Source organism: Hordeum vulgare, chromosome 2H (genome assembly GCF_904849725.1).
Source record: "Hordeum vulgare subsp. vulgare chromosome 2H, MorexV3_pseudomolecules_assembly, whole genome shotgun sequence".
Taxonomy (NCBI): domain Eukaryota; kingdom Viridiplantae; phylum Streptophyta; class Magnoliopsida; order Poales; family Poaceae; genus Hordeum; species Hordeum vulgare.
The window spans coordinates 140505843-140517739 of record NC_058519.1 but is presented as its reverse complement, the minus strand read 5'-3'; positions in this window follow the sequence as shown (position 1 = coordinate 140517739).

Here is an 11897-nt window from a genome sequence, read left to right as displayed (position 1 = left end):
GTTTGCAAAGGATCAAAACACAAGCGGGAATAGTGATAGTTATTGCAACGGAAAAGTAAATGAAAGCACTAAATGGTGGAGGTGTAAGCAATGGTGGTAATATGGACCTAAGTCACATGATGTTCACTAGTGATATCTCTCTCCCAAAAGACGATAAACAACTATGCTGGGGTAAACAAATTACAGCTCGGCAATTGACAGAATTATAAACGCACGACAATGCTAATTATGCTACTTGAAAGTTAGAGGCTCAATAGTAATGTGCAGTACGCCAAGACAAGTAGACTGTTTATTCATAAGCATCTACTAACTAATCATCCACCTTGAGATATCTATCCAGAACATCTCGCTGGTATTAAGTTGCGAGCCCCACCCAAAGTGTAAACTCAAAGTAACGAACAAATTCATTAACGAACTATGCGTAAGGTAAACAATCCTTGCAACCGTGGTCACAAGCACCGTTGTTTTCTCCCTGGTGGCAACAACACATCCCCTAGTCTCATGTTTCTGTCACTCAAGCTAGACATCAGGGGACATGAACCCACAATCATGCATAACGCTCCCTCTTGGAGTTACAATCTACTACTCGGCCAAAGCAATAAAGAGCAACGGAGAACATGCATGAATCACTAAAGAACATAATGTAAAAGGATAATCAAATATATAACTCATCAGAATCTGAACATAATCTCATCATTCATCGGATCCGAGCAAACCGAGCATAGCAATAGAGGAAAATTACATAGATGTCTTGATCATGTAGGGCAGCTCACAAGGGCTAATCATTGTAGCACAAGATTGGATAGAATACATCACATAGCTACTGGTCATGGACTCAATGTCCAAGGAGGACTACTCACGGCATGTCCGGAAAGCGTCCATGGTGGTGGAGAAGCTCTCGGAGGTCAATCCTCCTTCCGACAGGGTGTCGGGAGGAGGTCTCCTGACGCTCCCAATATTGGAAGCGCTGCGGCAGTGAAACGATGGAGAAAATCACGATTCTGGATATGATGGGAGGGTTTCTGATCGGAGGGGTAAATATAGGCCAAAGGAGGGCGTCAGAGGAGGTGGGACCCACACATGCGACCTGTGGGCGCGGCCATGGGCCAGGCCGCGCAGGGAGGCTTCCTGGGAAGCCCCTGGCTCCCCTCTGGCCCATCTTCGTGCTTCGTGAAGCTTCCGTCACGCTGATTTTTATATATAGTTCTCGGGATTTTTGGGACTCTCGAAATTTGGGTAAAAGTCCCTGCAAAAAAGACATCAATAGACAGAAACTGGCACTCGGTGCACTGAGTTAGTAGGTTAGTCCAAATATATGTAAAAAGATATAAAAGTGTAGCAAAACATATAACAATGTCACCCAAAAGATCATGGAACAAGCAGAAATTAGAGATACGTTTGGGACGTATCACCTATGCATTAGCCGTAGGCTCGATAGTATGGTATATTGTGTACCGCACCTGAAGTGTGCCTTGCCATGAGTCAGTCAAGGGGTACAAGAGTGATCCAGGAATGGATCACTAGACATCGGTCAAAGTTATCCTTAGTAACTAGTGGACTAACAAATTTTTCTCGATTATGGAGGTGATTAAAGAGTTCGTCGTAAAGGGGTTACGTCGATGCAAACTTTGTCCCTAATCCGGATGACTCTGAGTAGTAAACTCGATTCGTATAGAGGAACAATCATTTGGAATAGTTCCGAATGGTGCATGGTAGCAGTATCTATAGGAAGACATAGAGATTTCTAAAGCACACACGAATCTGAAAGGTTCAGACCTATTGACCAATAAACCTCTCTCACAATCAGGACATGATCGAACCCCAAAATTGTATGGATGTTGGATTCATTGCAATCACATAGTGATGTGAACTAGATTATTGACTCTAGAGCAAGTGGGAGACTGTTGGAAATATGCCCTAGAGGAAATAATAAATTGGTTATTATTATATTCCATTGTTCATGATAATTATCTATTATTCATGTTATAATCGTATTAACCGGAAACCGTAATACATGTGTGAATATATAGATCACAATGTGTCCCTAGTGAGCCTCTAGTTGGCTAGCTCGTTGATCAATAGATGATCATGGTTTCCTGACCATGGACATTGGATGTCATTGATAACGGGATCACGTCATTAGGAGAATGATGTGATGGACAAGACCCAATCCTAAGCATAGCACTAGATCGTGTTGTTCGTCTGCTAAAGCTTTTCTAAATGGCAACTATCATTTCCTTAGACCATAAGATTGTGCAACTTCCGGATACAGCAGGAGTGCTTTGGGTGTATCAAACGTCACAATGTAACTGGGTGATTATAAAGGTGCACTACAGGTATCTCCGAAAGTGTTTGTTGGGTTGTACGAATCAAGACTGGGATTTGTCACTGCGTGTGACGGAGAGGTATCTCTGGGCCCACTCTGTAATCCATCATCATACTGAGCTCAGTGTGGCTAAGGATTTAGCCACAAGATGATGTGTTACAGAACGAGTAAAGAGAATTGCTGGTAACGAGAATGAACAAGGTATAGGGATACCGACGATCGAATCTCAGGCAAGTAACATACCGGTTGACAAAGGGAATTTCATACGGGATTGATTGAACCATTGACATCGTGGTTCATCCATGAGATCATCGTGGAACATGTGGAAACCAACATGGATATCCAGATCCCGCTGTTGGTTATTGGTCGGAGAGTTGTCTCGGTCATGTCTGCATGTCTCCCGAACCCGTAGGGTCTACACACTTAAGGTTCGATGACGCTAGAGTTGTAAAGGGAATAGTATGTGGTTACCGAAGGTTGTTTGGAGTCCCGAATGAGATCCCGGATGTCGCGAGGAGCTCCGGAATGGTCCGGAGATAAATATTGATATATAGGAAGTCCTGTTTTGGTCACCGGAAAAGTTGCACGCTCATCGGTAGTGTACCAGGAGTGCCGGGAGGGTGCCGGAGGACCCCCGGGAGGGGTGTGACGACCAAAGGAGTTCATGGGCTGTTCGAGGAGGTGGACGAGCCCTTATTGGGCTGGACAAGGCCTTCCCTAAAGGCCATGCAGCTAAGGGATAAGGAGATAAGGCAAAAGAAATTTTAAAAGGAAGGGATCCACCTCCCTTGTGGGAGGTGGACTCCTCCCTAGCTCGGCCGAACTCCTCCTCCTTGGAGGAGGGGCCAAGGAAGACCTCCCTCTCCTTCCCCCTATATATACTTGAGGTTTTGTGATTTTTGAGACACAATAATTCATCTCTCTCTCACGGCATAGCCCTACCTCTCTCTTCTTCCTCCTCCGCAGTGCTTGGCGAAGCCCTGTCGGAGAACCACATAGCTCCACCGTCACGACGCCGTCGTGCTACCGGAGCTCCCCCTCAACTTCTCCTCTCTCCTTGCTAGATCAAGAAGGAGGAGATGTCACCGGGTTGTACATGTGTTGAACGCGGAGGCACCATCGTTTGGTGCATAGATCGGAATCTACCGCGATATGAATCGCTGTGAGTACGACTCCGTCAACCACGTTCTAGCAACGCTTCCGCTTAGAGATCTTCAAAGTTATGAAGATGCTCTACAACCTCTCTCGTTGTTGTTTTCTCCATAGATAGATCCTTGCACGACGTAGGAATTTTTTTGAAACTACTACGGTCCCCAACAACAACTACTAGTAATTTGGCTACTAAGCTTTTCATAAACTGACGACCGAGTATCCATAATCTGACAACTAAAGATGATAAACTGACGACCGAGTATCCACAATCTTACAATTGAAGATGACAAACTTGGTGGCAACTAAGTACTTTTTATTTCCTAACAACTAAGTAACTTGTGTTTTCTAGACACTAAGCATGTTCAACATGACAACAAATAATGTGTATTCACAACTAACTACTTGTCATTAATAGAAACTAACCACTAGCATCTTGACAACTAAGTTTTTGTAAAATTGGCAGCTATGCAATTTTAAACTTCTATTAGTAGTACTAGTACTAATCAAATGAATTTAGTGTTGGGTAACGTAGCATAAATTCAAAATTTTCCTACGCATATTCAGATCTTCCTATGGAGAGACCAGCAACGAGAGAGGGGTAAGAGCATCTTCATACCTTTGAAGATCGCTAAGCGGAAGCATTGCTAGAACGCGGTTGATGGAGTCGTACTCGCAGCGATTCCGGTCTAGTGCCGAACTACGGCACCTCCGCGTTCAACACACGTGCAGCCCGGTGACGTCTCCCGCACCTTGATCCAGCAAGGAGGAGGGAGAGGTTGGGGAAGAACTCCAGCAGCACGACGGCGTGGTGTCGATGGAGAAACGAGGTCTCCCGGCAGGGCTTCGCCAAGCACCGGCAGAGAGGAGGAGGAAGAAGGGCAGGGCTGCACCGAGGAAGAGGGAGAAGTCTATCTCCCAATGGCAAAAAGTGCCCGGTATATATAGGGGAAGGGAGGGGTTGCGTCCCCTTGAGGGTTTCCCCCTCCTGGGGGGGCGGCATCCCTATATGGGGGCTCGAGCGGCGGCCAAGGGGGGAGGAGGGGTGTGGCGCACCCCTGGTGGGCCTTAGGCCCACCTGGCTTAGGGTTTGCCCCCCCCCCCTTTTATCTCCCCTGCGCATTGGGCTGAGTGGGGAGGCACACCACCCCACCTAGGGGCTGGTTCCCTCCCCCACTTGGCCCATCTTACCTCCCGGGGTCGTTGCCCCCCTTCGGTGGACCCCCGGGGCCACCTCCGGTGGTCCCGGTACGTTACCGGTGATGCCCGAAACACTTCCGGTGTCCGAAACCATTCGTCGTATATATGAATCTTTACCTCCGGACCATTCCGGAGCTCCTCGTGACGTCCGGGATCTCATCCGGGACTCCGAACAACTTTTGGTAACCTCGTATAACAATTCCCTATAACCCTATAGCGTCACCGAACCTTAAGTGTGTAGACCCTACGGGTTCGGGAGACAGGCAGACATGACCGAGACACCTCTCTGGCCAATAACCATCAGCGGGGTATGGATACCCATGGTGGCTCCCACTTGCTCCACGATGATCTCATCGGATGAACCACGATGTCAAGGATTCAATCAATCCCGTATACAATTCCCTTTGTCTGTCGGTATAGAACTTGCCCGAGATTCGATCGTCGGTATACCAATACCTTGTTCAATCTCGTTACCGGTAAGTCTCATTACTCGTTCCGTAGCATGTCATCGTGTGACTAACTCCTCAGTCACATTGAGCAGAGATGATGTTCTACCGAGTGGGCCCAGAGATACCTCTCCGTCACACGGAGTGACAAATCCCGAACTCGATTCGTACCAACCCAACAGACACTTTCGGAGGTATCCGTAGTGCACCTTTATAGTCACCCAGTTACGTTGTGACGTTTGATACACCCAAAGCACTCCTACGGTATCCGGGAGTTGCACAATCTCACGGTCGAAGGAAAAGATACTTGACATTAGAAAAGCTTTAGCATACGAACAATACGATCTAGTGCTATGCTTAGGATTGGGTCTTGTCCATCACATCATTCTCCTAATGATGTGATCCCGTTATCAATGACATCTAATGCCCATGATCAGGAAACCATGATCATCTATTGACTAACAATCTAGCCAACTAGAGGCTTGCTAGGGACACTTTGTGATCTATTTATTCACACATGTATTACTGTTTCCTGTTAATACAATTGTAGCATGAACAATAGACGATTATCATGAACAAGGAAGTATGATAATAACCATTTTATTATTGCCTCTAGGGCTTATTTCCAACAGTCTCCCACTTGCACTGGAGTCAATAATCTAGTTACATTGTGATGTATCGAACACCCATAGCATTATGGTGTTGATCATGTTTTGCTCGTGGAAGAGGTTTAGTCAACGGGTCTGCAACATTCAGATCCGTGTGTACTTTACAAATATCTATCACTCCACTCTGGACATGGTCCTGGATGGAGTTGTAGCGGCGTTTGATGTGCTTCGTCTTCCGGTGAAACCTGGGCTCCTTGGCTATGGCAATGGCCCAAGTGTTCTCATAGAAGAGTGTCATTGGACCCGACGCGCTTGGAACAACTCCAAGGTCGGTGATGAGCTGCTTCATCCAAATTCCTTCATGAGTTGCTTCTGAAGCAGCTATGTACTCCGCTTCACATGTAGATGCTGCCACGACTTCTTGCTTGCTGCTGCACCAGCTCACTGCCCCACCATTCAACACATATACGTATCCGGTCTATGACTTAGAGTCATCCGGATCTGTGTCGAAGCTAGCATCGACGTAACCCTTTACGACGAGCTCTTCCTTAGTCCTTTTCAGGTACTTAAGGATATTCTTGACCGATGTCCAATGTTCCATACTGGGATCACTTTGGTACATCCCTACCAAACTTATGGCAAGGTTTATATCAGGTCTGGTACACAGCATGGCATACATTAGAGAGCCCACGGATGAAGCGTAGGGGACAGAACTCATCTTCTCTCTTTCTGCTGCCATGGTCGACGACTGAGTCTTACTCAATCTCATACCTTGCAAAACTGGCAAGAACCCTTTCTTTGAGTTTTCCATATTGCACTTCTTCAATATCTTGTCATGGTATGTACTTTGCGAAATACCTATGAGGCGTCTTGATCTATCTCTATAGATCTTGATGCCTAATATGTATGCAGCTTCTCCAAGGTCCTTCATTGAAAAACTCTTGTTCAAATAGGCCTTTATGCCCTCCAACATTTATGTATTGTTCCCCATCAATAATATGTGATCCACATATAGTATGAGGAAAGCTACAGAGCTCCCACTCACTTTCTTGTACAGACAGGCTTCTCTGTAAACCTGTATGAAACCAAACGCTTTAATCACATCATTAAAGCGAATGTTCCAACTCCGAGATGCTTGCACCAGCCCATAGATGGAGTGTTGGAGCTTGCACACTTTGTTAGCACCCTTAGGGTCGACAAAACCTTCTGGTTGCATCATATACAACTCTTCCTTAAGGTTCCCGTTAAGGAACGCTGTTTTGACATCCATTTGCCAAATTTCATAATCATAAAAGGCGGCAATCGCTAACATGATTCGGATTGATTTCAGCTTCGCTACGGGAGAGAAAGTCTCTTCATAGTCAACTCCTTGAATTTGTCGAAAACCCTTTGCGACGAGCTTTATAAACGGTTACATTACCGTTTCCATCAGTCTTCTTCTTGAAGATCCATTTATTTTCTATGGCTCGCCGGTCATCGCGCAAGTCCACCAAAGTCCATACTTTGTTCTCATACATGGATCCAATCTCGGATTTCATAGCTTCAAGCCATTTGTTGGAATCCGGGCCCGCCATCGCTTCTTCATAGTTCGAAGGTTCACCGTTGTCTAACAACATGATTTCCATCACAGGGTTGCCGTACCACTCTGGTGCGGAGCGTGCCCTTGTGGACCTTCGCGGTTCAGTAGTAACTTGATCCGAAGCTTCATGATCATCATCATTAACTTCCTCTTCAGTTGGTGTAGGCGCCACAGGAACAACTTCCCGCGCTGTGCTACTATCCTGTTCGAGAGGGGGTGTAATTACCTCATCAAGTTCTACCTTCCTCCCACTTACTTCTTTCGAGAGAAACTCTTTCTCTAGAAAGGATCCGTTCTTGGCAACAAAGGTTTTACCTTCGGATCTAAGATAGAAGGTATAACCAATAGTTTCCTTAGGGTATCCTATGAATACGCATTTCTCCGCTTTGGGTTCGAGCTTTTCTGATTGAAGTTTCTTCACATAAGCATCGCAGCCCCAAACTTTAAGAAATGACAACTTAGGTTTCTTGCCAAACCATAGTTCATACGGTGTCGTCTCAATGGATTTAGACGGTGCCCTATTTAAAGTGAATGCTGCAGTTTCTAATGCGTATCCCCAAAATAATAGCGGTAAGTCGGTAAGAGACAACATAGATCGTACCATATCTAATAAAGTGCGATTACGACGTTCAGACACTCCGTTGCGTTGCGGTGTGCCAGGCGGCGTGAGTTGTGAAACGATTCCACACTTCCTTAGGTGTGTGCCAAACTCGTGACACAAATATTCTCCTCCACAATCAGATCGTAGACACTTGATTTTTCTGTCACGTTGATTCTCGACCTCACTCTGAAATTCCTTGAACTTTTCAAATGTCTCAGATTTGTGCTTCATCAAGTAGATATACCCATACCTACTCAAATCATCGGTGAGAGTGAGAACATAACGATAGCCACCGCGAGCTTCAACGTTCATTGGACCACACACATCAGTGTTGGAAATATGCCCTAGAGGCAATAATAAATTAGTTATTATTATATTTCTTAGTTCAAGATAATCATTTATTATCCATGCTATAATTGTATTGATTGGAAACACAATACTTGAGTGGATACATAGACAAAACACTGTCCCTAGTAAGCCTCTAGTTGACTAGCTCGTTGATCAAAGATGGCCAAGGTTTCCTGGCCATAGGCAAGTGTTGTTACTTGATAACGGGATCACATCATTAGGATAATCATGTGATGGACTAGACCCAAACTAATAGACCTAGCATGTTGATCGTGTCATTTTGTTGCTACTGTTTTCTGCGTGTCAAGTATTTGTTCCTATGACCATGAGATCATATAACTCACTAACACCGGAGGAATACTTTGTGTGTATCAAATGTCGCAACGTAACTGGGTGACTATAAAGATGCTCTACAGGTATCTCCGAAGGTGTTAGTTGAGTTAGTATGGATCGAGACTGGGATTTGTCACTCCGTGTGACGGAGAGGTATCTCGGGGCCCACTCGGTAATACAACATCACACACAAGCCTTGCAAGCAATGTGACTTAGTGTAAGTTGCGGGATCTTGTATTACGGAACGAGTAAAGAGACTTGCCGGTAAACGAGATTGAAATAGGTATGCGGATACTGACGATCGAATCTCGGGCAAGTAACATACCGAAGGACAAAGGGAATGACATACGGAATTATATGAATCCTTGGCACTGAGGTTCAAACGATAAGATCTTCGTAGAATATGTAGGATCCAATATGGGCATCCAGGTCCCGCTATTGGATATTGACCGAGGAGTCTCTCGGGTCATGTCTACATAGTTCTCGAACCCGCACGGTCTGCACACTTAAGGTTCGACGTTGTTTTATGCGTATTTTGAGTTATATGGTTGGTTACCGAATGTTGTTCGGAGTCCCGGATGAGATCACGGATGTCACGAGGGTTTCCGGAATGGTCCGGAAACGAAGATTGATATATAGTATGACCTCATTTGATTACCGGAAGGTTTTCGGAGTTACCGGGAATGACGAATGGGTTCCGGGAGTTCGCCGGGGGGGGCAACCCACCCCGGGGAAGCCCATAGGCCTTAAGGGTGGCGCACGAGCCCTTAGTGGGCTGGTGGGACAGCCCAAAAGGGCCCTATGCGCATTGGAAGAAAAATCAAAGAGAAAAAAAAAGGAGGAGGTGGGAAGGGAAGGAAGGACTCCCACCCACCAAACCAAGTCCAACTCGGTTTGGGGGGAGAGACCTTCCCCCCTTGGCTCGGCCGACCCCCTTGGGGCTCCTTGAGCCCCAAGGCAAGGCCCCCCCCCCCCTGTCCGACCTATATATACGGAGGTTTTAGGGCTGATTTGAGACGACTTTTCCACGGCAGCCCGACCACATACCTCCACGGTTTTTCCTCTAGATCGCGTTTCTGCGGAGCTCGGGCGGAGCCCTGCTGAGACGAGATCATCACCAACCTCCGGAGCGCCGTCACGCTGCCGGAGAACTCTTCTACCTCTCCGTCTCTCTTGCTGGATCAAGAAGGCCGAGATCATCGTCGAGCTGTACGTGTGCTGAACGCGGAGGTGCCATCCGTTCGGCACTAGATCGTGGGACTGGTCGCGGGACGGTTCGCGGGGCGGATCGAGGGACGTGAGGACGTTCCACTACATCAACCGCATTCACTAACGCTTCTGTTGTATGGTCTACAAGGGTACGTAGATCACTCATCCCCTCTCGTAGATGGACATCACCATGATAGGTCTTCGTGCGCGTAGGAAATATTTTGTTTCCCATGCGACGTTCCCCAACAGTGGCATCATGAGCTAGGTTCATGCGTAGATGTCTTCTCGAGTAGAACACAAAAGTTTTTGTGGGCGGTGATGTGCGTTTTTCTGCCCTCCTTAGTCTTTTCTTGATTCCGCGATATTGTTGGATTGAAGCGGCTTGGACCGACATTACTCGTACGCTTACGAGAGACTGGTTTCATCGCTACGAGTAACCCCGTTGCTCAAAGATGACTGGCAAGTGTCGGTTTCTCCAACTTTAGTTGAATCGGATTTGACCGAGGAGGTCCTTGGATGAGGTTAAATAGCAATTCATATATCTTCGTTGTGGTGTTTGCGTAAGTAAGATGCGATCCTACTAGATACCCATGGTCACCACGTAAAACATGCAACAACAATTAGAGGACGTCTAACTTGTTTTTGCAGGGTATGCTTGTGATGTGATATGGCCAACGATGTGATGTGATATATTGGATGTATCAGATGATCATGTTGTAATAGTTAATATCGACTTGCACGTCGATGGTACGGCAACCGGCAGGAGCCATAGGGTTGTCTTTAAACTAACGTTTGTGCTTGCAGATGCGTTTACTATATTGCTAGGACGTAGCTTTAGTAGTAATAGCATGAGTAGCACGACAACCCCGATGGCGACACGTTGATGGAGATCATGATGATGGAGATCATGGTGTGACGCCGGTGACAAGAAGATCGTGCCGGTGCTTTGGTGATGGAGATCAAGAAGCACATGATGATGGCCATATCATGTCACTTATGAATTGCATGTGATGTTAATCCTTTATGCACCTTATCTTGCTTAGAACGACGGTAGCATTATGAGGTGATCTCTCACTAAAATTTCAAGACAAAATTGTGTTCTCCCCGACTGTGCACCGTTGCGACAGTTCTTCGTTTCGAGACACCACGTGATGATCGGGTGTGATAGACTCAACGTTCACATACAACGGGTGCAAAACAGTTGCACACGCGGAACACTCGGGTTAAGCTTGACGAGCCTAGCATGTGCAGACATGGCCTCGGAACACATGAGACCGAAAGGTCGAGCATGAATCGTATAGTTGATATGATTAGCATAGAGATGCTTACCACTGAAACTATTCTCGACTCACGTGATGATCGGACTTGAGATAGTGGATTTGGATCATGTACCACTCAAATGACTAGAGAGATGTACTTTTTGAGTGGGAGTTCTTAAGTAATATGATTAATTGAACTAATTGTCATGAACATAGTCTAATGGTCTTTGCGAATTACGATGTAGCTTGCGCTATAGCTCTGCTGTTTTTATATGTTCCTAGAGAAAATTTAGTTGAAAGTTGATAGTAGCAAACTTTGCAGACTGAGTCTGTAAAACCGAGGATTGTCCTCGTTGCTGCGCAGAAGGCTTATGTCCTTAATGCACCACTCGGTGTGCTGCACCTCGAGCGTCGTCTGTGGATGCTGCGAACATACGACATACACGTTTCTGATGACTACACGATAGTTCAGTGCAAAATACTTAATGGCTTAGAAGCAAGGCGCCGAAGACGTTTTGAAACGTCGCGGAACATAAGTGATGTTCTAAAGAGATGAAATTGTGATTTCATGCTCGTGCCGTTGTTGAGAGGTACGAGACCTCCGACAAGATTCTTTGTCCACAAAGTAAAGGAGAAAAGCTCAATCGTTGAGCATGTGCTCAGATTGTCTGAGTACGACAATCACTTGAATCAAGTGGGAGTTAATCTTCCAGATGAGATAGTGATGGTTCTCCAAAGTCACTGCCACCAAGCTGTGAGAGCTTCGTGATGAACTATAAGATATCAAGGATAGATACAATGATCCTTGAACGATTCACGATGTTTGACACTGCGAAAGT